The sequence below is a fragment of the Puma concolor genome, chromosome E1 (assembly GCF_028749965.1).
Source record: "Puma concolor isolate L17-30 chromosome E1, mPumCon1.1.hap2, whole genome shotgun sequence".
Lineage (NCBI taxonomy): Eukaryota > Metazoa > Chordata > Mammalia > Carnivora > Felidae > Puma > Puma concolor.
The window spans coordinates 33,186,803-33,199,707 of NC_141680.1; positions in this window are offsets into that span (position 1 = coordinate 33,186,803).

The window sequence follows — 12,905 nt, forward strand, 5'->3', positions numbered from 1 at the left end:
CATTTGTGTGGCCTGCCTCCCCAGCTAGTTATAGCTTAACACATGGTAATGAAAATATTTTAAAATGGAAGTTTATGGGATGGATGAATAGATTGTAAGCTCCCTGAGGACAGACAAAATTAATTTGGATTTCTTGTGTTCCTCCCAAGGCTTAGCAAAGGATCATGTGTATTTAGTGATTCTCAAATGATCCTTGAATTCATTTCAATTCAGTTCAGTGCTTCATTCTGGTTATGAAGTGATCTAATATTTGCCTTCTTGAAATGTTGCCTGGGGAAGTTGTATGGAGCTTAGAGGAGGATGTCTTCAATGTAATGTCATATCAATGTAAGGCTCCAGGAGAAAGTTGAATGCAGTTAACATGTTGCTTACAAAGATTATGTGTGATTAGAAACTATTGAAGTACTCCACAGGTAGCTACATTTAGGTTTCCTGTCCCTTCAGAAGTCATGACAAACTGCTATTGAGAGACTATATTGAAAAGCACTGAACAGAATAGAGCCAAATCTGTAATGGTGAATACTTAACCAGCTCCCAACTAGGTGGAATCCATAATTTCAATAATATGCCTTAATGGTGGAACATGATGTTAAATTTGAAGTAATCTTTCATGAGGTGCCATTCATTCCTACCAAGTTTAAGAACAGTCCAGATTGGGAGCACCTTGCTGGCTCAGTCAGTAGAGCATATGACTCGTGATCTTGGGGTTGTGAGTTTGAGCTTTATGCTGGGGATAGAGATTACTTAAAAAAAAATAGGTCAAACTGAGCTGATGAGTGGAAAAGCACTGGGGATAATCATCCCTTATTTAAAAAGACCTTGTATAATGGTGTCAATCTTTGAAAGCTGATGAGTAATGAGTTGTAATTTACATTGGGCCTTATTAATTACACAGTCCCTACTGGGCTTACTTGTTATTTATATTAGCTGTCTGGATTCTGTAGGCATTTGTATGCTACATTGCTGGAAGCCAGTCACCTATATGAGTTTAAAACCCCCGAACATAATAAATTTTCTGAAGGCAACCTCCTTGTCACATTTTTCTCAGATTCTTCATGGCAAAGGGGATTCTTCTAGATGCATAGCTGGCATGCAATCAATATGTTGAATTTGAAGCCTACAGTTGACTAACATCCTTCTGTGATAGCCAGTTTGGGAGCCACTGTAATAGAAAGATCATAGGGGTTGGTATCTGAATTGGGTTTGGGTTTTGGCCTTGCCAATTACTAGCATTTTATAAAGAGCAAGTCCATCCCCTTCCTAAGCTTCTCATCTATAAAACAGAGATGTCATAATACTTATTGTCATGGGCATTCAATGATCTGGTTTGTTGAGTATATAGTACTACGAAGTGCTTAATCAGTGTGCACCCTTCAGTGCCTTCCACTCTCCACCTTGCTATTTCCAAAGGAATGCTCGCATCTTACACATTGCTAAAACCAGTAGACCATGTTTTGATTGCCTATGTCCAGAAGCATCATCTCTTCTTCAGGCTAACTAACTCCGCCACTGATTTGATAACTTAGTCGGGTTTCACTTGTACTGTGTATAGTTACCTTGACCAGTTACTTCTAGAATTTCCTCTGTTTTTCAAGTGGATAGTTTGAAGTTGAAATCTGGATTTGCTCACACCTTAGGAAACTAATTTCCTGTGACAGTGCATGAGGCAGATGGCATCCTCTGATCCTTCTGCTATACTCTGAAGGGTGAAGGTTGTTTGCATATTTTTTCTTTTTTGATGATACTATTTCTTGTGAATGGAGAACATGAAAATAGAACTCACTGCCTACTCCACTTCTGCTTAGAAAAGCCCCCTTCAGCTTTGCTCATCTGTATCCATCCTTTAAACCTTTACAACCCACTCTCTTCCTCTCTAAGGCAGTCATACTCCCTCCTTCCATCTGACTGCACATCTCCCACACACCTTACATAATACTGGGGAAGAAGGGTTCTTATCAAGTCTAATTTTTTAAATTATTTTTCAGATTAAATTGGCTCAATTTTCCTCAGCCGTGAGGAAAAGGGATTAAGGGTTCATAGACTAGTATTAGAGCAAGTATTATATGTAAATATGGGCCATTAAAGTAATACATGATTAAAATTAATAGTTTTTTCTCTCAAGCTCCAATTCTGGCCTCGAGTGTATCCACTGTCAAAAAAATGTAATGCTTATCATTCTCTCTCTCTCTCTCTTTCTCTTTCTCTCTTTTTCTGTGTAAGCATATATATGTAATTTTGGTCTAAAGTTTAGACCATTATCTAAAAGCACAGGAAAATTCTAAATAGTTAATTGAATCCATAAATATCATTAAATTACATATATATGTAATTTTAACTTAGACAAGATTATACCAGTTATATGCATATGTAATTTTATTGTAAAAACAAGATCACAATATGTTATTCTGAAAATTTTTTCATTTCTATTTCATGAATAGTTTCAAGTGAACACTTAAAAGTATCTCAGTTTTGGGGTGCCTGGGTAGCTCAGTCAGTTAAGCATCCAACTTTGGGTCAGGTCATGATCTCACTGTTCGTGGGTTTGAGCCCCACATTAGGCTTTGTGCTGACAGCTCAGAACCTGGAGCCTGTTTCGGATTCTGTGTCTCCCTCTCTCTCTTTTCTCTCCTACTCGTACTCTGTCTCTCTCTCAAAAAGAAATAAAGATTACAAAAAAAATTAATAGCTCAGTTTTAAAAGTGAACGTATTATATTTCATATTAAGAATGTACCATAGTCAACCATTTCCATATTGAGAACTGTTCTGATTATTCCATTTTTTTGCTAACAGAATAATGTTTTCATAAAAATTCATGTCTATATGTCTATATATTATTTTTGTTATAAAAATTCCCTGGATTGTATTGCTTGATCAAGGATATCTGCATTACACAATTAAATTTTTTTTTTAATGTTTACTTATTTTTGAGAGAGACAGAGTGTGAGTGGGGGAAGGGCAGAGAGAGGGAGACACAGAATTCAAAGCAGACTCCAGGCTCGGAGCTGTTAGCACGGAGCCCAACGTGGGGCTTAAACTCACGAACTGTGGTATGCTTAACTGACTGAGCCACCCAGGTGCCCCTGCATTATACAGTTTAATCCATGCTGCTAGAAGGCTATTCAAAAACCTTTGAAAATTAAACCTTTCAACAATGTGTGAGTTCAATGGACTACTACGTGGCAATGAGAAAGAATGAAATATGGCCCTTTGTAGCAACGTGGATGGAACTGGAGAGTGTGATGCTAAGTGAAATAAGCTATACAGAGAAAGACAGATACCATATGTGTTCACTCTTATGTGGATCCTGAGAAACTTAACAGAAACCCATGGGGGAGGGGAAGGAAAAAAAAAAGAGGTTAGAGTGGGAGAGAGCCAAAGCATAAGAGACTCTTAAAAACTGAGAACAAGCTGAGGGTTGATGGGGATGGGAGGGAGGGGAGGGTAGGTAATGTTCATTGAAGAGGGCATCTTTTGGGATGAGCACTGGGTGTTGTATGGAAACCAATTTGACAATAAATTTCATATATTAAAAAAAAAAACAATGTGTGAGTTGATTTATTTTTACTTAATTGCTTCATGAGATGCTAAAATTTTTCAGTTGAGGGGAAAAATTTCACTTGTAAACATTCTGTATTTTGTATTAACTCTTCTGTTTCAGTATATTTTAATATATTTATTGGAATTTTGCATTTTATTTTCTGTGATTGCTTCTTGAAATACTTTGCCCCTTTTTATTGGTTTATCTCTTCTAATCAGTTTGAAGGAGCTCTTTGTAAATTAATGACAATTTTTGGTCTTTCATGTTTATTGCAAATAGTTTATATTTTCCCAAATTTATCTTTTGTCATAAAAAATTTTATGGAATTGAATAATTTTATAAAAAGGCTTCTAGGTTTCCTGCTTTCCTTAAGAAAACTTCTAAAAGGGTGGATATTTCAAATGGAAGATTTTAGGTGCAAGTTCTTACACTTTCTCTTATCTTGGAGAACTCATTCAGACTTAAAAGTCTTAGGCTACATTTTCATTGCACAAGGATAATTTTCTCACATTTTGTTCTCTCTCTTTCTCTCTCTTTCTAAGTATGTCTTCATGAATCACATCTTTAAATTGGTTGTTACTAATTTATTGCCTCTTGGCCCAAAATTTACCCTTCTTTACTTTGCTTTGTGATGTAGACATTTTTTCTTGCCTGAGTGTTTTTTTTTGTAATTCAAGAGTGGGAAGAAGGGATTTATTTTCCTTCCTCCAGTGTGCTGTGGCATCCAGCATATTGGCTTGTATATGTGTGTGTGTGTGCGCGTGCGTGCACGCGTGTGCGCTCAGCTAGAAGTGGGAGGTATGCTCACCTCTGCACCTCTCGTGGCTCAACTGAGGCCTTGAATCTCCAGCAAGTTTTTCCTCCATTCAGCAGCTACAGTGGTTGACCTTTAGTAGTTGAGTTTCCATGAATGTAGCCAGATCTTTTCCTCAGAGGTCTGAATCTCAGCTAGTGGAATGGGCTTCTATAAGTTTCTAAATTTCTTTCATGTGTGTTCTTCCTCAGTCCTACAAATAGCATCTGCATCCTGCAGTTGTCTCTTCAATTGCTACTATGCTTTAGAATCTTTTTACTCTGTTTAGCAGTTAGCCAGTCTGTTACGTATTAATAATTTTTATATTATATTTACCCTGTTCAATTCCTTGTGTGGTTCCTGTCTCCTGACTTGACCCTATATGATATGCAAGCACAGTTGTGAGATTTCTGGAAGAAATATAGCAGATAATACAGTCTTCTGTGCAGCAGTAAGGAAGGGTATTGTTTACATTTACCTGAAGATACAAAGTTACAAATATTAACCACAGTGACAAGTGAAGGCAATATGATAAAGCTCCCAACTACAGAACCTATAGTAATTTTCCAATCTAAGTACCTGGTGTTTTGCCTTAAGATGTTTGTCATAACTTTGGGTCACTATACTTTTACTTAATATCTTTCTTTTAACCAAACCATTTTTAATTAATATTCTTTATTTTGTACAGTTTTATATTTATAGAAAAATTGAGCAGGCAGTTCAGATCAATCCATTTTTAAATTTAAATAAACTTTAAAAAATTAACCTTATAAGATGGTAGGTAGTATAATATAAATTTGCCATACATAGAATTTATAAAAATAAGTATTAAAGTGTTCATGAATCAACTAAAATTGTATCTTGTAACATTACATGTATTTTACTTTGAGAAAAACTAGACCAGATTATCTCTTGAGGTATGTCTTTTCTATCTCTCAAATTCTGGACTATAAGCATACTATGTTTACGTACTTTTTTGTTTATTTGTTTGAGCAAAGTGTGAATAGTGTTCCAAACCTTATCTTCTATAAACTACAGAAATACCCACCCCTGTGTACATATACATCTATATTTGCATTTGTGTACATGTCCACAAATCTCTCTATGGTTAGTATCTATGTCTCTAATGTCTTAATCTATATACCACCATTTCCTTAGTAATTTGCTCATTTATTTGATGTATTGGCATAAATCAGCCCCATTGTTATCCCTCATCGGTCTTGACTTTGCTGTTTAAATCATAACCTTGAAAGGACAAAACCAAATTGCTTTCTACATACTCTGTAACCCTATAGCAATCAGATAGTGCTATTCATGATTCCTCAGAGCTCAGGAAATGCTTTCAATGAAGATGATGAAGAAATTTCAAGGATTTTTTTTTTTTAGTTCAAAGCATGTGGAGTTGCTCTTGCTAGAGTTAACAAATCTGTCTGTATTCATAGCTTTGTTTTTAATAATAGGAAGCTGGGTTCTGTGTGTGTGTGTGCATATTTGTGTACTTTTCTTCCACTTAGTATCATATTTGTGAACTTTTTTGTAATGGCGTATGCATATATAGATCAATGTAAGGAATCAACCCCGTATTTATATACCCCTTCCAGAGGATAGATTGTTCCCCCTTTGTACTCATTATCAACAGCATTGCAATGAACATATGTATGTATGCTTCCTTGAATGTGTAAAAAAGAAAAAAAATCTGTAGAAAGCTGAAAGTGGAATATCTGGGTTGAGGTTATATTAATTTTCAACTGTATGGGATGTATCAAAATTAAATTGTAGGAATGTAGAAGCAATATATTTCTGTTTCCAATATCCTATCCAAACTTAATTTCGTGAATCTTGTTTATTTTGTCCAATTAATTGAATGTGTGGAATTGTATCACATTGCAAATCCATATTTTCTCAGTTGGTAGTGGGATATATTTCTTACATTTATTAGCCACTTATGTTTTTTCTTTGTAAATCGCTGTTATAACATTCTTTGCTCAATTTTATGATCCTGTGTCAGCCTCTTTTTTTTTGTTTGTTTGTTTATGGCAGTTCTATTTTTCATGCACAGAAGTTCATCAGTTAGCATAAACCAGGTTATGCTGTATTAAAAGCCTCCAAATCTCAATGGCTTAATGCAATAAAGATTTATTTTTTTCCATAGAGGGTCTGTTGTGAGTTCAGATGGCTCTTCAGGAAAGCTTTCCTCCATACAACCACTCAGTAGTCTAGGTTGCTGTCACTTTTCAGTACAAATCCTTCTCAGTAATTCCTGTGGTAGAGAGCGCTGGAAAATCTTGCATTGGAAATTAAGTGACACAAGTTATCTTTTCTCACAACTCATTGGCCAGAACTGGTCACATGACTTCAACTTAACTGCAAGGGTTGGGGAAATGTAATTCTCCCACATACCCACAAGGAAAGAAGATCCACTTGTGGATGATCATTAGACATTGTTGTCACAAAAAGATTTAAAAATCTATGTGTACATTTATTCTTCCTAATGAATTTTAACATTATTTTGAGTTCTCTCTTCAAATATCAGTGTAATTTTAATTAATATTGCCATGCAATTTAGAGTTATGGGTGTTAGGGAGGGAGAGGAGAACTGACAGTTTCCAGTATTAAGCCTTCCTAATCATGAGCATCATTTCTGTCTCCAAATATTCAAAATTTTGAATATTAGGATTATCTCTAGCTTTAGCATATTTGATGTACATGTCTCTGGTCTTTAGTCAATACTTCTACACTTTATATTTTTGTTTCTAATATAAGAAACAAGATATTGTTTTATACCTGACAATGTTAAGAGTACTTTTTAGTTTGAATAGGTTTTAGTGACTTCTTTTAGATTTTCCAGGAAGATTATATTGAAAACAATATTTTTTACTTTCAGAGTTCTGATTTTATGTATATATTATATATAATAATGTTGTATATTATATTATAAATTATATATAATTATATAAATTGTATATAATAACTTATAAAGAAATGTTATTTACACAGGAAAATAATAATAGTTTTATTTTTTTGTGTTTTTTTTAAATATGAAATTTATTGTCAAATTGGTTTCCATACAACACCCAGTGCTCATCCCAACAGGTGCCCTCCTCAATGCCCATCACTCACTGTCCCCTCCCTCCCACCCCCATCAATCCTCAGTTTATTCTCAGTTGTGTCTTTTTTTTTTTTTCCAGGAGGAGAAAAGAACCCTGAGTAAGGGTCCTCGCTCTGTATTTATTAGGATCAGAAGGCTTACAAACATGATGGATGAGTAGAAGAAAGAGGCAATGAAAGAGTGATTATTAACTCATGTGTGTGAGAGAAAGGGAGTTCAGTGGTATGCAGTGTTAGGAGTTTGGTTCAATACAAAACAAAATCCCAGCACCCAGCAGATGGCTGTTTACTGCAGGCTAGAGATGCGCTGTCTGTTTACATCTCAACTTGCCTATGGGATAAGACAGAGAATGCTACCTCAGGATTAACAAGGCAGGTTTCTTTTGTTAATTACCTCTGCTCCAGGTAATTTCACCCTGCTGAGGGGGTCTGTAGCCCTGTTTACCTGTATACCTATTCTGGACCTTCCATCCTGTGAAAGCATTATTAACATAACTTGGGCCTCCTTGTACAATGACCAATTTGCATGGGCCACTATTTCTGCTTTTGTACTATGCTGGGGGCTCTTTCTCCCTGTTTACTTAATCTTGGATGCTTTCATCCTGTGGCTTCCTATTCCTATGTCTTTGTTCTATGCTCCAGGTGTTTTTGCCCTGCTTACCTAATCTTGGATGCTTTCATCTTTAGCTTTGTTAACCCATTGGTGCAAGCTTAGGGAATACCTATACTCAATTCCCACAGTTACCCTTTTTTTTTTTGTTTTTCTTGGTTTTTCTAGTGTTTTGTTCACAGACCGTCATAAAAAACGCCTTGTTCTCCTTTTGCTTTCTGGTGGCCTGGAGGGTGATTCTGGTGGTGCTCTGGTGGGAAGGGCGAATCCCCAGGAACAGAGTGGGGTCCAGGAGGTTCTCAAGCCACACGGGGAAAAGCGGTTCCACTGCTGGAAGGACATCTGCTAGAGACTGTTGAAGCCACCCGGTCCCAGCAGACCCCAGAAGGCGGCCACATTCACTGGTGCTGGGGCAAGGTCATTAAAGGTGAAGCCCGGTGCCAGATGTGTGTTGTGATTTTCCATAATCCCTGAAACGCTGCTGCTACACTGTCTCACAAACTTTCTCTGGGGCGGGCTGGCACCTGGCCGCAGTCTCGGACCACCTGGAGCAGCAGAGTTCAGCGGGGCATTCTTGGGTGCAGCCGATATTCGGCCATTGCTCATTTGGCCATTACGTGGTGAGACCCTCCCACAGAGGGGCAGAAGGGGTCAAAGCCTCAGTCCTTCAGAAGTAAGGGGCCGGGGAAAACAGCCACATCTGAGACAAAACTTGGGAGAGAGGTACTGCCTGGGGCCTGGTCACGGAGAGTGAAAAAGTGGAGAGTGGACGAGAGCTGAAGACAGAGGACAGGTGCGCGATTGCTGATCCGGGAGAACAGCTATTCTTGGTTTTTAAGAGTCTCTTATGGTTTGGCTCCCTCCCTCTCTCTCTTTTTTTTTTTTTTCTTTCCCCTCCCCCATGGTCTTCTGTTAAGTTTCTCAGGATCCACAACAGAGTAAAAACATATGGTATCTGTCTTTCTCTGTATGACTTATTTCACTTAGCATAACACTCTCCAGTTCCATCCACGTTGCTACAAAAGGCCATATTTCATTCTTTCTCATTGCCAAGTAGTATTCCATTGTGTACATAAACCACAATTTCTTTATCCATACATCAGTTGATGGACATTTAGGCTCTTTCCATAATTTGGCTATTGTTGAAAGTGCTGCTATAAACATTGGGGTACAAATGCCCCTATGCATCAGCAGTCTTGTATCCCTTGGGTAAATTCCTAGCAGTGCTATTGCTGGGTCATAGGGTAGATCTATTTTTAACTTTTTGAAGAAACTTCACACTGTTTTCCAGAGCGGCTGCACCAGTTTGCATTCCCACCAACAGTACAAGAGGGTTCCCGTTTCTCCACATCCTCACCAGCATCTATAGTCTCCTGATTTGTTCATTTTAGCCACTCTGACTGGTGTGAGGTGATATCTCAGTGTGGTTTTGATTTGTATTTCCCTGATGAGGAGTGATGTTGCATTCTTCTCGAAGCTAGAACAAGCAATCCTAAAATTTGTATGGAACCACTAAAGACCCCGAATAGCCAAAGTAATATTGAAGAAGACCAAAGCAGGAGGCATCACAATCCCAGACTTTAGCCTCTACTGCAAAGCTGTAATCATCAAGACAGCATGGTATTGGCACAAAAGCAGACACATAGACCAATGGAATAGTTTTATATAGTAGTAATAATCACATGTAACATTACCTTGCCACTATAAAGAGAATGACTTTAGAATTTTACAATTAGGAATGGTATTTACTAGTTTCACCACGTCTCATTCTTTACATGATTAAGGTACTAAGATGAAGACCAAGATAGTCACATGACTTCTCTACTTTGACCTACTGATAATGATAAATTAACAAATTTTCCTATTATATTGCTTTTGCATTATATACTAAAGCCTATTGGTCATATTATATTACACTTTTAATGTTGTTTATGGATTCAGTTTACTATTTGGAATTTTCTTGTGCTTTTAGATAATGGTCTAAACTTAGTTCTCTGTGTCTTCTTACATTTTTGCTGTCAAGTTTATGCTGGCTTTGTATAATGGGTTGCAAAATTGCAAGTTTTTTATTTGTACTTTAATAGTTTAACGGCATTTGGATTTTATCATAATTAAACATTTGTAAGGAATCACTTAAAATTTTTGAAACGAGGATTGGGTTTTGACTATATTTTTCAATTCATTCCATATTCATTATTCAGTAAGTTTTATTAAGCTTTTGGGGACAATTTTGGTAGCTTTTATTTTCTTAAAAAATTGTCCATTTTCTTGTAATTTTCAAATATATAAGCACAGAATTACAGATTTTATTCAACTATCTAAAATATCTCTGTAGTATGTTTATATTCCTTCCTATATTCCTACTTTGGGGGGTTTATATTCTCTTCAGATTATATTTTTATTGTCTTCCTGCATTTCTAATTTGATGTCTTTATAAATTACTATGCTGAATGCTTAATTTATTTTTATTGCTTATTTAATGATAACATCAATTATAGTATAAAATTTCATCACAATAAATTGGTCCATATCTCATAAGTTTTGACATAAACTGTTCCCATTGTTGTTGTTATATACATCTTATAAAATCTTCAATTTCTTCTTTTGCCCAAAAGTTATGTTAAAAAGTCTTTTCTTTTTCTTAAATAGTTGAGTTTTGTTGTTGTTGTTTTTTTTTTTTTTTTTTTTTTTGGTTGTCAGTTTGTTCACATTTAATGCATTATTAAGATCACTTGATTTTTGTGGGGTTTTTTGGTTTGAAATGTTTTGAAGTTTATTTTGATTTAGTATGTGTTAATTTTAATAAGTGTTTTAAGAAAATTTGAAAGAATGTTGTTTGTAGTTGTAGGGTATAGAGATTGCTATACATTGTTCTAGCTTGTGTCTCTGTTCCCACTGTTGATCCCACGCAATTCGTGGTCCACACTGCAGTTGAGAGCATTAAGGGGAAGGGTTCACAAAATAAACTGGGTTGGGCTGTATTAGACACAGGGTTAAGGGTCAAATGTCTTAACTGAGACATCAGAATTGCCTTGACATCTCTTTTTGTTTCCTTGTACATGCCTTAGTATTTTGCATTTTTCATTATATCCTGAATTCTCTTGATCTTAGAATGTTATTTATTTATTTATTTTTGCTGTTCATATATTCTTTTTTTAAATGTAATTTATTGTTAAATTGTCTTCCATACAATACCCAGTGCTCATCCCAACAAGTGCCCTCCTGAATGCCCATCACCCATTTTCCCCTCTCCCCCACCCCCATCAACCCTCAGTTTGCTCTCTGTATTTGAGAGTGTCTTATGGTTTGCCTCCCTCCCTTTCTGTTTGTAACTTTTTCCCCCTTTCCTTCCCCCATGGTCTTGTGTTAAGTTTCTCAAGATCCACATATGAGTGAAAATATATGGTATATATCTTTCTCTGCCTTATTTCACTTAGCATAATACCCTCCAGTTCCATCCACATTGCTGCAAATGGCAGGATTTCATTCTTTCTCATTGCCAAGTAGTATTCCATTGTATATATAAACCACATCTTCTTTATCCATTAATCAATTGATGGACATTTAGGCTCTTTCCATAATTTGGCTATTGTTGAAAGCGCTGCTATAAACATTGGGTACATGTGTCCCTGTATATCAGCACTCTTGTATCCCTTGGGTAAATTCCTAGTTAGAATGTTTTTTATATTAAACAGAGGATTCTAGTTAAAGTTAGAGGCATATTCCTTATTCTTTTCGTATTTGCTAGGTTTGTCTTAATTATTGAAATGTGCATCGGGACACTGGGGAGAACTTTTATATTTTTGAATAGTTTCTCTGATGCTAATGAGGCTGATAAGCTTTACTCGAAAGAGTTGTTCTTAGTTCTGATTGGCCAAGGATATCAGGGTTTTCTGAAGACAAACACTTAAGAGTTAGGAGGCTGGTACATAATTAACCATCAACAAATATTTTTTGAATAAATAAGTAATCATTTTTGTTATTTTTCATAAATAGACATTTAAAGTCAAGTTAAAGATTATACATTGTGAGGATTATAAATGATAGGACTTGGATTTGATCCTAGGTCTTCTGAACTAGGTCAGATCTTCTCAGTGAACTGCTTTTTTAAATTATGCAAATTTCTTTTGTTGCTCAAATGGTATTATTTTGCTGTTCTGTTCGGGTAAAGTTCTATGAAGTCTGTTGTGTTTTGGTTTTGTCAGTTTTAATTTTTGGTAAAACAATTATATATATAGTATTTCCTACAAAAAGTATACAGGTGCATATTCCTTTATGAAATCTAAATAGTAATTTACTCAGTATTTTAAAATACAACAAAGGATTAACTGAAAATTGCTGAACGGGATCAAAAATATATGAAGTTAATTAGAGAGTTAATCTATGCACAATTATATAACAAACAAATGGCAAATAATATAAAGTTTGGTTCCAGAATAAATTTTTATTTCATTCTTACAGAGGCATTGGTTAAACCAAAAGCAGGAAACAGCAAAGGCTAATGTCTCTTTCTTGGTATTTTGGAAAACTCTTTTTTATTGTCCTCATTCTACAATTTCTATTGATTGTTTTCTGCATTCTGTGCTATGTATACACTATACCGACTTTTCTTTAATAATTTTTAGAGTTCTTAGTATAAAGCTAGAGAATTTTCAATGTTCTGTCCATAATTGCTGAAAGTTCAGACTTCAGAGAATTGTCACTGATTGTATCCTTGGATGTTGCCATCTCCATTCCTATTTATAAAGACGTTAAGGAGGTTTTTCTTGTTCTCATATATGTAGTGCGTTTGTGTGCACACAGACACAACTTCTAGAAGGTCAATGTGAATCAGAATATTGATTTGCTACTGTAT